The following is a 13,734-nucleotide window of genomic DNA, read 5'->3' on the forward strand; positions in this document are numbered from 1 at the left end:
GATTCCAGCATCACTTATAGTCTGTTCTTGTAATGCTGAATCCACATTTTCCACTGCAGCAGCCGAAACGGGTTTCTTTCCTCTTCGAATTTAGCAATCCATTTTCGCAGGCGATGTGTGGTTATTGGACCCAATTTTATGGATTTTAATGTCCGAAACTTTCTGATAGCTGTAAATGCACAGTCATCGTTCTTATAAAAAAAGCTCCAAGAGCAGAGCGCTATCCTTCATTGTCAGAGTCGTGATGAAATATTCAAGCAAAGAGTGCTCTTCACTTTTATGGCAGCTATGACTGCAGTGCGCATGTCACATATAAGTAATTCGCACAACTCCAGATAATGTGAACCTTGACAGCGCCATCTAACGGCACATTTTGATACTATTTTTTCCTTCGTCATACAAAATTCCATTGCCTTACGATTGCTCTGCTAAAATATAAAGTCATCTTGACCAGTAGTTTTAAAATTATCGATTTTTGAATTCGTAGCTTCAGTTATAATTATCCTGTATATTTGCACAAGAATTCTTTCTAGAACTTGGAAATGAACTATCTTTAACAGATCAAGTATTGTGGATTCAATCCAATGCTTTTGATATCTGTTATATGACAGAAAAAAAATCAAAGTTTAAACAGAAAACATTTTATATCCTAGAATACTGGAGATTCTTAAACTACTGGAAATAAAATGGCGCTTGGACGAATTTCCTGGAAATGTCTGTCAGCTTGTATATCATCAGGTATTATGGGCCACAGTTCACAAAGCCGTATGCCATAATTTTCATTTGGTTGGTACCAATTAGTTTATTCCCTTTCATATCGCTAATAGATGCCAATTCGTTGATCCCTTAAAAGAAATTAGCATTGGCAACTTGGAATTCGCTCGTGTTATGAAGTGGTCTAACTACTAGAGTCCAACCAAACAGCATTTATTGTAAGATCTTGTGTAATATGTGCTACAACTATCAGCAATTAATGTGGTAATTAAGCATTCACCGGGAGTATTTGTACTCTTCAAAATATAAAGGTATTTTTGGAGTATTGATTATATGTAACTTCAGAGTTTAAAAATTAGAGCAGTGCATGCAAAATGCCCAATTTAATCATGATAGCAATTTAACTGCCTTTTGAGCTTCAAAATTTATACACTATGACTATTTTTAATCAAAAAAACATTCGCGCTATATTTATACGAACCAAACTATATGACTTTAACATTTCATTTGACGACTACTCCTTTTAACGTATAAATAGCTAGTTATTATTGAAGGTTCTGTACAAAGAAAAGTTCAGAAAATGTCATTTCAGCCTCAAAATCACCCCCATCCTTTTTATCCAAGCGTGACGTCTTTATTATTTTCCACTGAATAGAAGAAATCGTGAATGACATTTACTTTTCTTAATACAATAGTAAATCAAGGCTTGCCTGTCCACGCTAAATTCATTTTTTTTTCTCTCTGATGAGATCATTCAGTTCTTCGACTCATACGACTTCTCATAAATTTCTCTCGACTGACTTTAGGGAAGAGAGATAGCATTGATTTCTGCCATTTCGACCGAAACCTCAATAGAAGTTAGCTTATTTATGAGAGAGTCTGGATTATAGTAAGTATTTTCTACAATCTGCATTTGAAGAAAATGAAGGCTTTCAAAGATAAAATGTGTTTTTCTTATTTTCTGTACCAATAAACTATTTCACATAAGTCTCTTGGAAGGCAGAATACGATAATTAAACTCTCTATCTCTGAAAAAAAATGACAAGGATTGATGATTAATCTATATTTCTTTGCTACTTTACTTGAATGCAATCTAATAAAATGGAATTTTCGTGACATTTATTCCGGTTTCAACTAGTTTAGAATATTTTAATTTTGTTTAGAAGAAAATTACACATTTAAACTTTAGGCACATATTGCATACTAGATTGCATACTAGATAGTTGTAACACATATTGCATACTAGATGACGAGTATACTTGTGATGTGAACTTCCAGTCACTAAATTTCATCTTCACATTAAAGATTAATTATGTTGCCACGCCTGAAAAATTCAAGAAGCACTGGAAGAGTGCCCGAGTTAATTGCTTGGTGGAATTCTAACCAATTGATGCATTTAATTTGGTGAAGTGACCGAAAGATTTAGCAATAATTTTTGAATAAAATAAAAAGGTGTGTGTGTAGGCTTCGATAAGAATAATAGCATTCACGATATTTTATTATTTATAACTGCGAGTGCAGTTCATGTGCAATAGTTTAATATTTGTGATGAGGTTGTTTTAATTTGTTTTTCGTGAATAGCCCCTTTTTAAAATACATTCTCTCATTTGGATTCAATTAGCAATGTCATTTTCTTATTAGGGAAGTCAACCAACTGATTCTCCGACCCGCCGCGAAGACACACGGATTTAAACCATAAGGCTGAATGACCGGACCGCCGCAACAGCAACACTGGCGGGAACTATGGTTGAGTCCTAAGGGCCATCACCGGCCACGGTACAACCTTCCACGAAGGAAGTACATCCCGGCATCGATGGGAGGGGTCAGATCCCCCACCTATCTATGTACCCTCCAGGGTGCCGAGATCCAACTACCATGCCGGAAGCATCTCATCCTCATTTCGAGGTGCCCCCCGAGGGACTTTCTTGTTATCGAAATTGAAAACACACCAATTCACAAACTATTTATAGAATAGTATTCTTTTATTCAAGGTTTTAGTAAAAGTGGTACTAAAGAAATCGCTATGCTTTTATTAATAGAAAACAATAGTCTTTTGCTAAATGTATTTAATGTACTTGAGGAAGCATCCATTAGTAAGGAATTAATTCCTAGTAATAGCTTCAGAAGACATTTCCATTTAAAAAGAAAATGCATTTCGCTTTGTATTTTTCTAATCATTTAATCAATTATAAATGGTTAATGATTGTATTATTTTGAAACAAACAAAGAGAAAAATGATGATTTCTGGCCCTTCATGTCCTACTGTTTATATCTAAACAAGAAAAATTTTTAAAAGCATAAACTTGCAAAACACTATATGGTACAGTCGCCAACAAAAACTAGACCACCACTGAAACTTTCTTATTTTTTATCGTTTCCTCACAAAATTGGTGTCGATGAAAATGTTTTAAAGGACCAGATTTGTTGAGAGAAAAAAACTGATGAATGAAGTTAATTAATATGGTTAATTAACAAATATTTCGAAATTTTTCATTACGGAATACGAGGTTTTTCAGTTCCTACTATTAGTTCATACTCTCCCTATATATATTTATATATCTTGTTCAAATTTTTAATCGATAATAAAATACTTTTTTTTCATCCACTCAAGTCCAAATACATTTTTTAAACTTGTAGTGGATGACACTTGATGTCAATGCAGTTTTTCAAATATTAATTCATTAATTATTAAATTTCATTAAGTTTTAATATTTTAAATTGAGTTTTAGCAGTTTGTAATACAAATTGAAATCAACTGGTAGTAGCTCAATCGTTAGCAAGGATTTCAGTATTTTTTCAAATGAATGAACGCGAGTTAAATTCTTGCGAAAGTAAGAATTGACTTAATATTTTTTTGTATTACTTGTTTAATAATTCGATTCATCAGGTCATTTTATGTAAGTGCTCTCAATTTCGTTCTGAAATTCGTAGTAGTTATTGAGAAATACTTAATATTGTTTCCTGAAAACTCTACCTAAACAAGAGACAACCTATCGTGAATCGTATATTATCAGTTTGTTAATAGAAAAATAAATTTTTTCACATTTCTATCCCAAGAATTTCGTAGGTTCCAACAACATGACTGGGATTCATTTTTAATATGAATATTTTTTTAAATATAAATATATTTTTTTAATTTTAATATTAAAGAATTTCCATTATTTTTTAAATTAATCCATCTTTTAGTTTTTTTTTTTTAATTTTTCATATACGTAGCATAGAGAAAATACAGTAATAGTAAAAAAAAAATTCGTACTTGAAATTTTGATGTATCTCTACTTTTTAGATCTCCTTGAGTTCCAGAAACTCATTTTTGGAAATTGCTCGTCTGTCTATCTATCTGTGACAGAGATAATTCAAAAACGCTCTGAGTTAAACATATGTATACAAGCTTAAAACCAAATTTGTATATTTCTGTCAAATTTTGAATAATATCATTTCAGAGCAAGTCTGTCTATCTGGATGTTCAAATATTTGAGCACAATAACTACAAAACATAGAGAGATTGGCAGATAAAATTCGATGTACAGATTTAACATTTTTAGTACAGACGATGACCAAATTTTGAGCAAAATCCAACAAGAAATTGGCCGTCTTTTGTAACTTTTAGTGCCATTTTATATCAAATTTTTATTTTAGTCGCTTAGGAAGAACGCGTTTGAAACTCGCCAACGGTTTTTGGATGCTTTTGATTCCATGCCAGTGATTAATCGCCAAAACATTTGCCAAGGATCACACGATATATTTAGTAAAATGCCAAATTCAAGCCAAAGATTGATATTTCATAATTATTGTACTCAATACCATGCAAGGCCTAGATAAGTGGGCTAACAACATTATAAAAGAGTTGGCGAGAAAGATTAGAAGACCACTCCCGCTGGTTTAGTTGTTCCTACTCCAAGAAATTAACTTACATTTTTATTTTTATAATGAATGAAATACGTTGTTTAACCAATTTTTTTTCTCTTAAAACATCATTGATTAGGCGAGAATGCGAATACAGTAAAGACATTTTAAGGCAATAACAGTATCGAGGTTTATTGAAAGGATGAAATTTTATTTTCAGGTTAACCCTTTTTAAGGTCGTGGGAAGTATGCTTCCCACCAAATTTATCGATCTTTGTATGAAATTATGTAGGTTGGCATAAGTTCTGACAAATTTTTTTAGCAAATCAGAAACTTAGATGCTTCAGTTCTTTATCTCAGACAAAATGATGTGTCTTGATTTGTTACTTAATTATTAATTAACCCAATTAATTAATTAATCAAATTATTAATCTTATTCTTATAATAATCTTATTCTAACTTAAAGCCTAAAATTATTTTAACATAATATGACTAGAAAAAAATGGCCTTTTAAAGGGTTAAAATAATTGTTAATCCGATAAAAGATTTGTTAAGTTTGTTACGTAAGAAGGACTGAGCAATGAAAATTCTTTTTCTTGTGCAAGGCTGACGCAATCAATTTAAATAAATACAATCGAATTGAGCCAATCGCATTATCATTCATCAATATCCCGAACTAGAGGTTAAAAAAATGATTTTCCATAATCGAATTGCAAAAAAAGAAAATTATTTTATAATAAATAATGAGGGTATCAATTTAAGGATATTTTAAAAATATTCTCCACCTAAATAAAGAAATGTATAAATGTGTGCTCAACATTTAATATATAAATAATAGATGCTAATTAATTTCTTTATTTTAGCGTTTACTTGCTTAATGAATGATAAGAAACGCTATGGATTTTCTTTTATTTATATTTCATCTGCTTTCAAACAATAACTGCAAGTAGAGATAAAAATTAATTAAACATTCCAACAGATAATCAGTCCTGCAATCTAATTTTATATTGTATGAGTGAAAAACACATTTTTTTAGGAAAGTGGAATTTTTGTTAAATTAAAATCTTCTGATCTGAAAATAAATTTAATACTTAACTAACTGCGATATTATAATGTCCGTTAAAACTTGTGCCGTTACATAAATTAGATCTATAAAGACAAATAAATTTAATGTGCGGTCTCTCAAAAAAGTAGATGTTGCAAATCGACTGTGGGAATTTAAAAAAAATATTGCAAATATTTTGGACATTATTTATGGAATGCGCAAATTATTTTGGATTATGATATTTTGGCACATTAGCTGTGCTTCCATGCTACAGTTTACTTTTTTCCAGCTTTTAACGCTAAAAATTCATTAAAAAAATATTAATTTATTTTTTTGCATTAATTTAATGACTTTCCTGAATAAGATAGCTTAATTTAGGTGACTTAATTAATATATATTACAGTTTCTAAGATTTTGCCTAAAGTTCGAAAGATTCATTTAACATTGGAAAGGTCCTTTTGTTTTGAAAATCTTATTAATTCTCGAAATTATCATAAGAATTCCATAAATATTTATTGAAAGATTTATCTCATTAAGATAAATCTATTCAATAAAAAATTGATAACTATAATGAAAAAAATTCGAGATGGCAGTTAATTAACCATTTAATTAATCAATTCGTCTATAATAACATATCTGTCCCCTCAATTCATTTCCATCGATACCAAATTTGTGAAAATGCAATAATAAATATCAAAGTTACAACGATGCTCCCTTTTTTTGTCAACGACTGTACGTTTTTGAGTTTGTGTGCTTTTTTAGGAAAACATTAGATTACTATCAAATTTTGGACATATTTTTTTTAACCTGAAATCCGTCTGCGTATCCATTCGTATGCATTTGAATGCGAAATCTCTACGGAAAACTGAGCAAAATTGGCTAAATTTGAGATTTATTTTCATTAAAATTGTAGAGAAGTATGGAAATTTTAGATAAATTTGTCGATTAATCACTTTGAACTAGTGGTAAGATCTCAGCTTCAAGTTTGGAGAATTCCAGATTTGAAACCCGATCACTCAAAAATTCCATTGTTTATGCTTGCATGCTGAATACTAAATCTGATGGATCAAACTTCCTTCCACTGGAATGATGCTGAATTTTTTAGAGGGGAGGAATAGTTCAAGTGTCCTCCCCGTCAACTGACCAAGCTCAAAATTAAAAAGTCCTCTTCAAAGTATTTCTTGTGTTTTTGAAAAATGGCAAGTTAATAAATCTAAACTTAAAAAAACTACGCCTTTACTACATAATGAAGCTAAACAGAAAATCTCGTGTTTGCAAATATGCAAGAAATTCGGAAGCATAGTATTCTTACTCGTTTTTCTTATCTTTGTTGTTGAGTTATTCAAAACAAATTCAAATTTCTAATATTTATGAACATAAAGTATCTTTTGTAGATCTAGAAAATCAAATATGAAGAGAGGGTGAGAAGCTTGAATATTTCCAGATAAGCTGATAATAAGATAAAAAATCATTCTAAAAAAAACTTATCCTAAATTTTCTTTAAAAAAATGGAGTATATTTTATTTATTTGTGAATACGATAAACCACTGTAGCATTAATAGAATGCAAGAGAGGAATTTTATTGTTCATTTATATAGTCAGCTTCTGTATGTAGAAAGAATTTGTGATTTAATTTTATTTTTTTCTTATTGTTACTAATAATTCGAAATTTTTTTATTTTAACTCCAAAAATACAAATTGATTCAAAAAATTTTATATTATTAAATGAAAATTTCTCTATAAGTACTAACTGTAATTGTTTGTTAAAAAAAATCTAAAAATATTTATACGGCTAGAAGCAACTATTACATAAACATATACTAATGTATATTTTGATGAGCATTATATTTAGATACAGTACTGCATCCATTAATCTGATAATTTTGATGCTTAAAATAATTCTAATAATTGTAAGCATGAAACTTGAAGAAATATTATTAAATTTTGAATACTGAATTGAAATTTATCTTTGTTATCTAGAATAATAGAGGAAAATATTCATTTAATTCCGCATTTTTTGCTGAAAGTTGCAAATATCCGACTACTTTAAAAACACTGGTTTTCGACCACATTGGCGAATTCTTTTTTTTATTATTATTTCTTGTAGTTCAGACTTTCCTCTTTCAAAATAGTATTTTCTAAGAAAAGGAAGGCCTAACCTACCATCCAGGAGAATTTTTAATAATTTTTTAGCTAAAATTTGTTTTTAACTTCAATTTTCTCAAACTTTAATTTTCATAAAAATTCTCCATTATATCTCAAAAACTAATAGAGGTATTTAAATAAAAACTTCAGCGCGTGTTTCAAATAATATGGGCAATGAAATGAACCAAAAGTTTTATTGTTGGTGAAGTACTTTTTCATTTATAAGTGTTTTTAGAAAAATTAAGTTGTAATGGAAAAAAGGTATATATACGGATATTTTTACCCATAACTTCTTTGCATCTCAAAATGTTTCTTAGATTTTGGTTCATTTCATTCATCATTATATTCTATAACTTGTGTACAAAGAAAAATAGGATTGCTACATTACAATTTTCTGTAGAGTGTTAACCGTTTTGGTTAAATTGTATTAAAATTTACTACAAATTTTCCTATTTCTCAAAATATATTATATTTTCAAATAATTTTTTTGTATTTATAGTGTTTATAATTGACAATACATCTAAAACCATAAATAGTTTTAAAAAAATCAAATTTTTCTAAAATTTTCCTTCGAACGTAGTCGTTTACCTTAATCTGAAAAATTAAGCGTTATTGGGAAAAGGCCCATATAAGCGTTTAACAGTTTGTTTTTGTTTTCTATATGATATTAAACATAAACTGACGTGATAAAAAATTTTCGCTCTTAGCTATAAATCCATCAAATTTGAAACGAGTTCTAAATTCACCTTATGTAGAAATTGAAACCCAAATTTATTAAACAGTATATTTCAATAGAATGCATTCTATATAAGCGCATATATTTAATTTCTAAAATATTATGTCATCTTCCTGAGTGCATTAAATCTGAAAGATGACAAATTATGCTCCAACACGTTTGGATCGCATTTATGCCTGTGCCAAATGGAATTCTGATTTCCTACCTAACAAACATACGATCGATTATTCAACAATGCTAAGCCTTTAAAAGTCAATTCTTATGACAACTGGGCATTTAAGTTGATCATGAATGTACAATTTTTCTTTATACATGCGTATTGTTACGAAATTTCCAGAGTTCGTTTGGATAGTGGAAGTTATATGGTATGATGAACTCTCAATCACCAGGCGGCAGTAGAAAATAAGACAACGACGTTTATTTACACGAAGACACACAGGACAGCACAAAGACCACAACTATATACAGCACAGAAGACTATTATCTTCAGCCGAGACGTGTAGCATACACAGCAGCATGCAAAACTCTACTACAGACAGTAGCACACAGCTTAGTTCAGCACTAGCTTCATTCCGTCGCTGCTCCGCTTATCTCTGGAAGGCCAGTTCTTTAGCGTCAGTTCCGACTACTCTTCGACTCCACTGGTCCACGACTACTCGGCAGCGGCAGGACTGCTTCCTTTTATAGGTCTCAGGAGGCGGGGCTAGAAGCCTCTCAACCAATCAGGAACGTTCGAGGCGTAACTCGGTTCCTACTGGACGGATCGGGAAAATTCTCGATGTTTCGGGTATAATCTATTTTGGCACCAAAGTCGCCAAATTTATCGCCAAGTTGCCAAATGGTCGCCAGGTTTGTCACCAAGCTCTGGAACCTCCGACGCGACACCGGGCTCCGTTCAGTACGGATGCCTGTAAAACCTTCTTTCCGATGGTGGAACCAACTATGCTGGGAAGCAGCATTACAGATTCGTAACAATATTTAACAAACAAATGAATTTTCAAATATACTAATAGAATGTGATGAACTCTAAAATTATAAATACGAGCGATTCTTAATTATTAGCTATGAATTAGTTGTTCGTGAATATACTATGAATATTTTCCAAGATTTTTAATACTTAATTCCTAAATTTTGCAACAAAACGTTTATTAGTATTGACTTTCTATGATATTTCGTTGGACTGAACAGAAATATAATTAGACTGCATTAAAAATTAAGATGTATGTGTGTGGATATTGGTGATCTACTTGGCCAAACGTACAGTATTTGGATTATATATAGCCTGAAGGGAGAAAATGTGGTTCTCAAAATTAGTTTTTTTTAAATTTTTTTAAAGATTTTAATTAATAAAGCAAAATTTTAATGGATATTTTTACCCCATTGGCTCTGTTTCCAAGGACATTACAGCAAAGAAAAGACCTTTATACTTTTTCAAAATTTTGAAATTCGCATTCTTAATTATTTCAAATGAATAGTTTTCCAAATTTCTTTTTAATTTTCAATAATAAATTACATTGCTGCCCTGAAGTTCAAGGCGTTTTCATTATTTTGTGATATAATAAATTAAAATATAATAACTTTAATTCCAAAATTAAGCCATTAATTTTTATTTCATCATTTTAGCATCTTTTATTTTATTCACTGGTAAACGTCTTTTTAGCTATAAGCATTTAATGTCTCTAATACTCTCTAATTGTATATTATACTACTTCAATTATGTTTTAGAATGATTTTTAATATCTTCAAATATAATGACTTTAAAAGGAAAACCCGACTATAATCGGCGATTCAAAACCAGTGTTACAAAAGAATATGCTATGCATGTGTGACACGGACTTACATAGTGATGCTGAGTTGGATATGCATTACATGCGCGCTTGATTCTTGAAGTTATTGCAGAGACTCTTTATTTCAACATTCCATATCAAGAATCTTTAATCATAACCAATGACGTCAAAACTATCCAAATGAACAGAATGTGATCGTTTCTAGTTACCTAGTAATGATATCATATTTACATTAAATCGCCTTTTGTTAAGTCAATAAAAGTTAAGTTTGCATCTCTTTCTCTCTCTTTTCATTTGTTTGCCCTTAGTCACAAAATAATTGTAAAAAAGACAACTAAAATAAAGCTGATAGTTACTACTTCTCTTTGTGTACAGTCGACCAGCCCACCACCACTGTATGAAGCAGTATTGAAAGGATTCAATGTGGACGATTGTTGCCTTTAGCATAATCTGCCCATAACACTGCCCTATTTATCAAACTGACATTCTCTTCGATGTAGTTTTTCCCCATCCACAAAATGGTAATTCACTGACCTTTCTCCTCATCTTCCCGTTCACCTATCTTCCAGCTAAACAAAGAACATGCCATCACTATAAGAAAATCTCCTCGAAATTCTCAATATTTCTCCAAATTCTCGTTCCGCAATAATAGAAATCCATGCACTTTAAAACTTTTACATAATTAGTAAAATCTGACAATTTTTAACATCGTGTCATTCAGTGTTTTGAGATATCTCTTGCCATCAGTACTGTACTTAAGTAATATTTTCAACTTTCAAATTATTTCTTTATTCTGAAATTTCTATGCATTCCTTTAAATAACGGTAGACAGTGTCGATTCCTCCACAGATGCATATATTTTCCTGCAATCTTACAATTCTTTGGAAATAGTTGATAAATACTACTAGTGAAATCATTGATTTCAATGTTTATATCATTAGTTATTCTTACTGAATTGAATTGCTATGAACTGCTGAAATGAAGAATCTGTCCAAGTATATTTGGAAATTTCACGCCATTCGTGAACGCCATTTGCTACGTCTGGCAAGCATTTCAGAGCCCAACATTACTAATTGATTTCGAAACGTCTAGATGAACATTATTTTTAGAAATTTTTAACCACAGGGCTGAGAAACTCTCTATAGATTGATTTAAAGTTATTTGATGAAATAATGTGCCATAGTAAGACATAATAATATTTAAAAAATGTAATCTTAAATCAGAAACACCTGTAAGCCTATCAGAAAATTATTTTTGATAAGTTTTATTTTACTATCTTTGTGTTACAGTTTTCAATGTTCAGTTGAAAATTTCACACACTGAATTAATTTATCATGCCATAATATATAATTAAAGTTCCTTTTTTTATAGAAAACTTAATGTTACATTAACAGTACTCTTTGGTACGTTAATATTGTTAAAATAATCCACATAGATAATTAAGTAATGAAAGGCTTAAGGTTGTAAAAGGTAAATAACCCTAGTTAAGATAATAATTTTTTGTCATGAAATAATTAGTTAGCTAATTTTTAATCACAATATTGTATATTTCAAGATGGCTTTTAAACCATTCTCTAATGTATTAATCGGCTTAAAATTTCATAAACATTAATTTAGCGAATAATTTAGAAATAAATTATTCGCTTTTCAAATGACCCACAGCGCATTAAGAGTATTTTAGTAAATGAAATATTAAATAATTATTAAATTTAGCAGAAATTATAATAATAAAGACGATTATTATTAAATATAAATTAGCAAAGTTTTCTCGCAAATTACATTAAATCCATTTGCTTAGTTATTATATGGTAGGAAATGAGATATTTTGCAAATTATTGGAATTCATTAAGCAAATAATTATGATGATTATAGGTTGTAAAGTGTTTAATTTGAATGAAAGCTCTCTATTTTCAGTAAAACTTTCAAAATTACAAAATTTTTATTTTTTATTAATTTTGCAGCGCCATGGATGACGAAAAGTTCTTTGTACGGCAAACGAATAAAAATATAAGAAAGATAACTGTAACCAGCAATTGATTTTAGAAACATGGTCATGAATAATACTGTTCAGAAAGAAATACTTTATTTTAGATTAATATAGTTACAATTAATTTATTAAAAAGGAATTTAAATACACAAACTTCTCTATGATACTATTTGTCATAACTTTTTAATACGATAATTATACCTTTCCTTTATATTATAAAAAATAATACAAAGCATTAAATATGCAGAGTGTCCCAATACCAATATCATAAATTTCTAGGTGATTAAGACATTTCTAGACAACTCCGAATAGCACGGAAATAAAGGATCTATCAGAAATGCTTGCAAACACGGTAGATGGCGTTAAATAACATGAATACATATTACCTATAACACATTCAAGGATTTGAAGAAGGTGATTATGCAATTCGGATTGCTTTTATTCATTAGTATTTGCTGAAGCTATAGGCACTTTCTTTCTATCCATCATGAGGGGACCGCGGTGGTCATGTGGTAAGGACTCGGCGGAGGTTTTCAGGTTCAAGAGCCGAATACCCCGAAGAACCAGTGTGTAAGTGGGTCTGGAGCACGTTAAATCCATCGGGGCTAAACGTCGTCTCGCTCGTTTGGTATGGAAGCTTGGAGACAAATGTGCCAGCTCAGGTGTCGTCCTCATCATCCGACCCCGATTCAAAATTACGAGGTTCGTCCCAAAATAGTCCTAGCGTTACTTTAAAACACTTGGGCTAATTTAGAACGTTAATATGATTAAACTAAGCTAATCCATCCTTCGTGATTATTCCGGATCAGGCATCGCTCCCAAAGGAGAAACTCTTCAAACATTATAACACTCACAGCGATCCGGGGGTGAATCCCCAAGTGGCATGAAGTCCAAAAGTACACAGAAGTTTTGTGGTAAATCTTTAAATCGATTATTATCACTTCATCCGGCATTGCATATTGCCTTTTTGTCTTGGAATAGCAATCGACATCATCTTTGTAACATAAATTTTGAATGAGATGAATTTCGGTATGACCTGATATTGATTATATAGAGATGTTAATAGCTATCGACTCTATCTTACCTTGTCGAATAATTAACTGGAGTATTTTCCATATGAATCTTTGTCTTTTAACTTTTGTTATGAAAATAGTCTAGATAGAAAACACTTTTAGCATGATGAATTAATTTCTAATGATTTATTAAGGTTTTACACTTGCGTGGTTTAGTAACGCTTGGCATTGCTTAATTAAGTCATTGACTTGATAAAAATGCTTTTTACGAAATTTCCCCCTTAAAGATAAATTTTCAATTCTCATATTTAAAATAAAACTTTGACATGTTCTGACAAGATATTTAATATATAAATTGCGTTTAAAAAAGTATGACGTTGGTGATGGTATAGCCATTTTAACTATATCATATTATTAACTATATCATGTAAAATATTACGAGGTCATAGCGTGACATAAGA

Source organism: Argiope bruennichi, chromosome 2, assembly GCF_947563725.1.
Source record: "Argiope bruennichi chromosome 2, qqArgBrue1.1, whole genome shotgun sequence".
In the NCBI taxonomy this organism is placed as follows: Eukaryota; Metazoa; Arthropoda; class Arachnida; order Araneae; family Araneidae; genus Argiope; species Argiope bruennichi.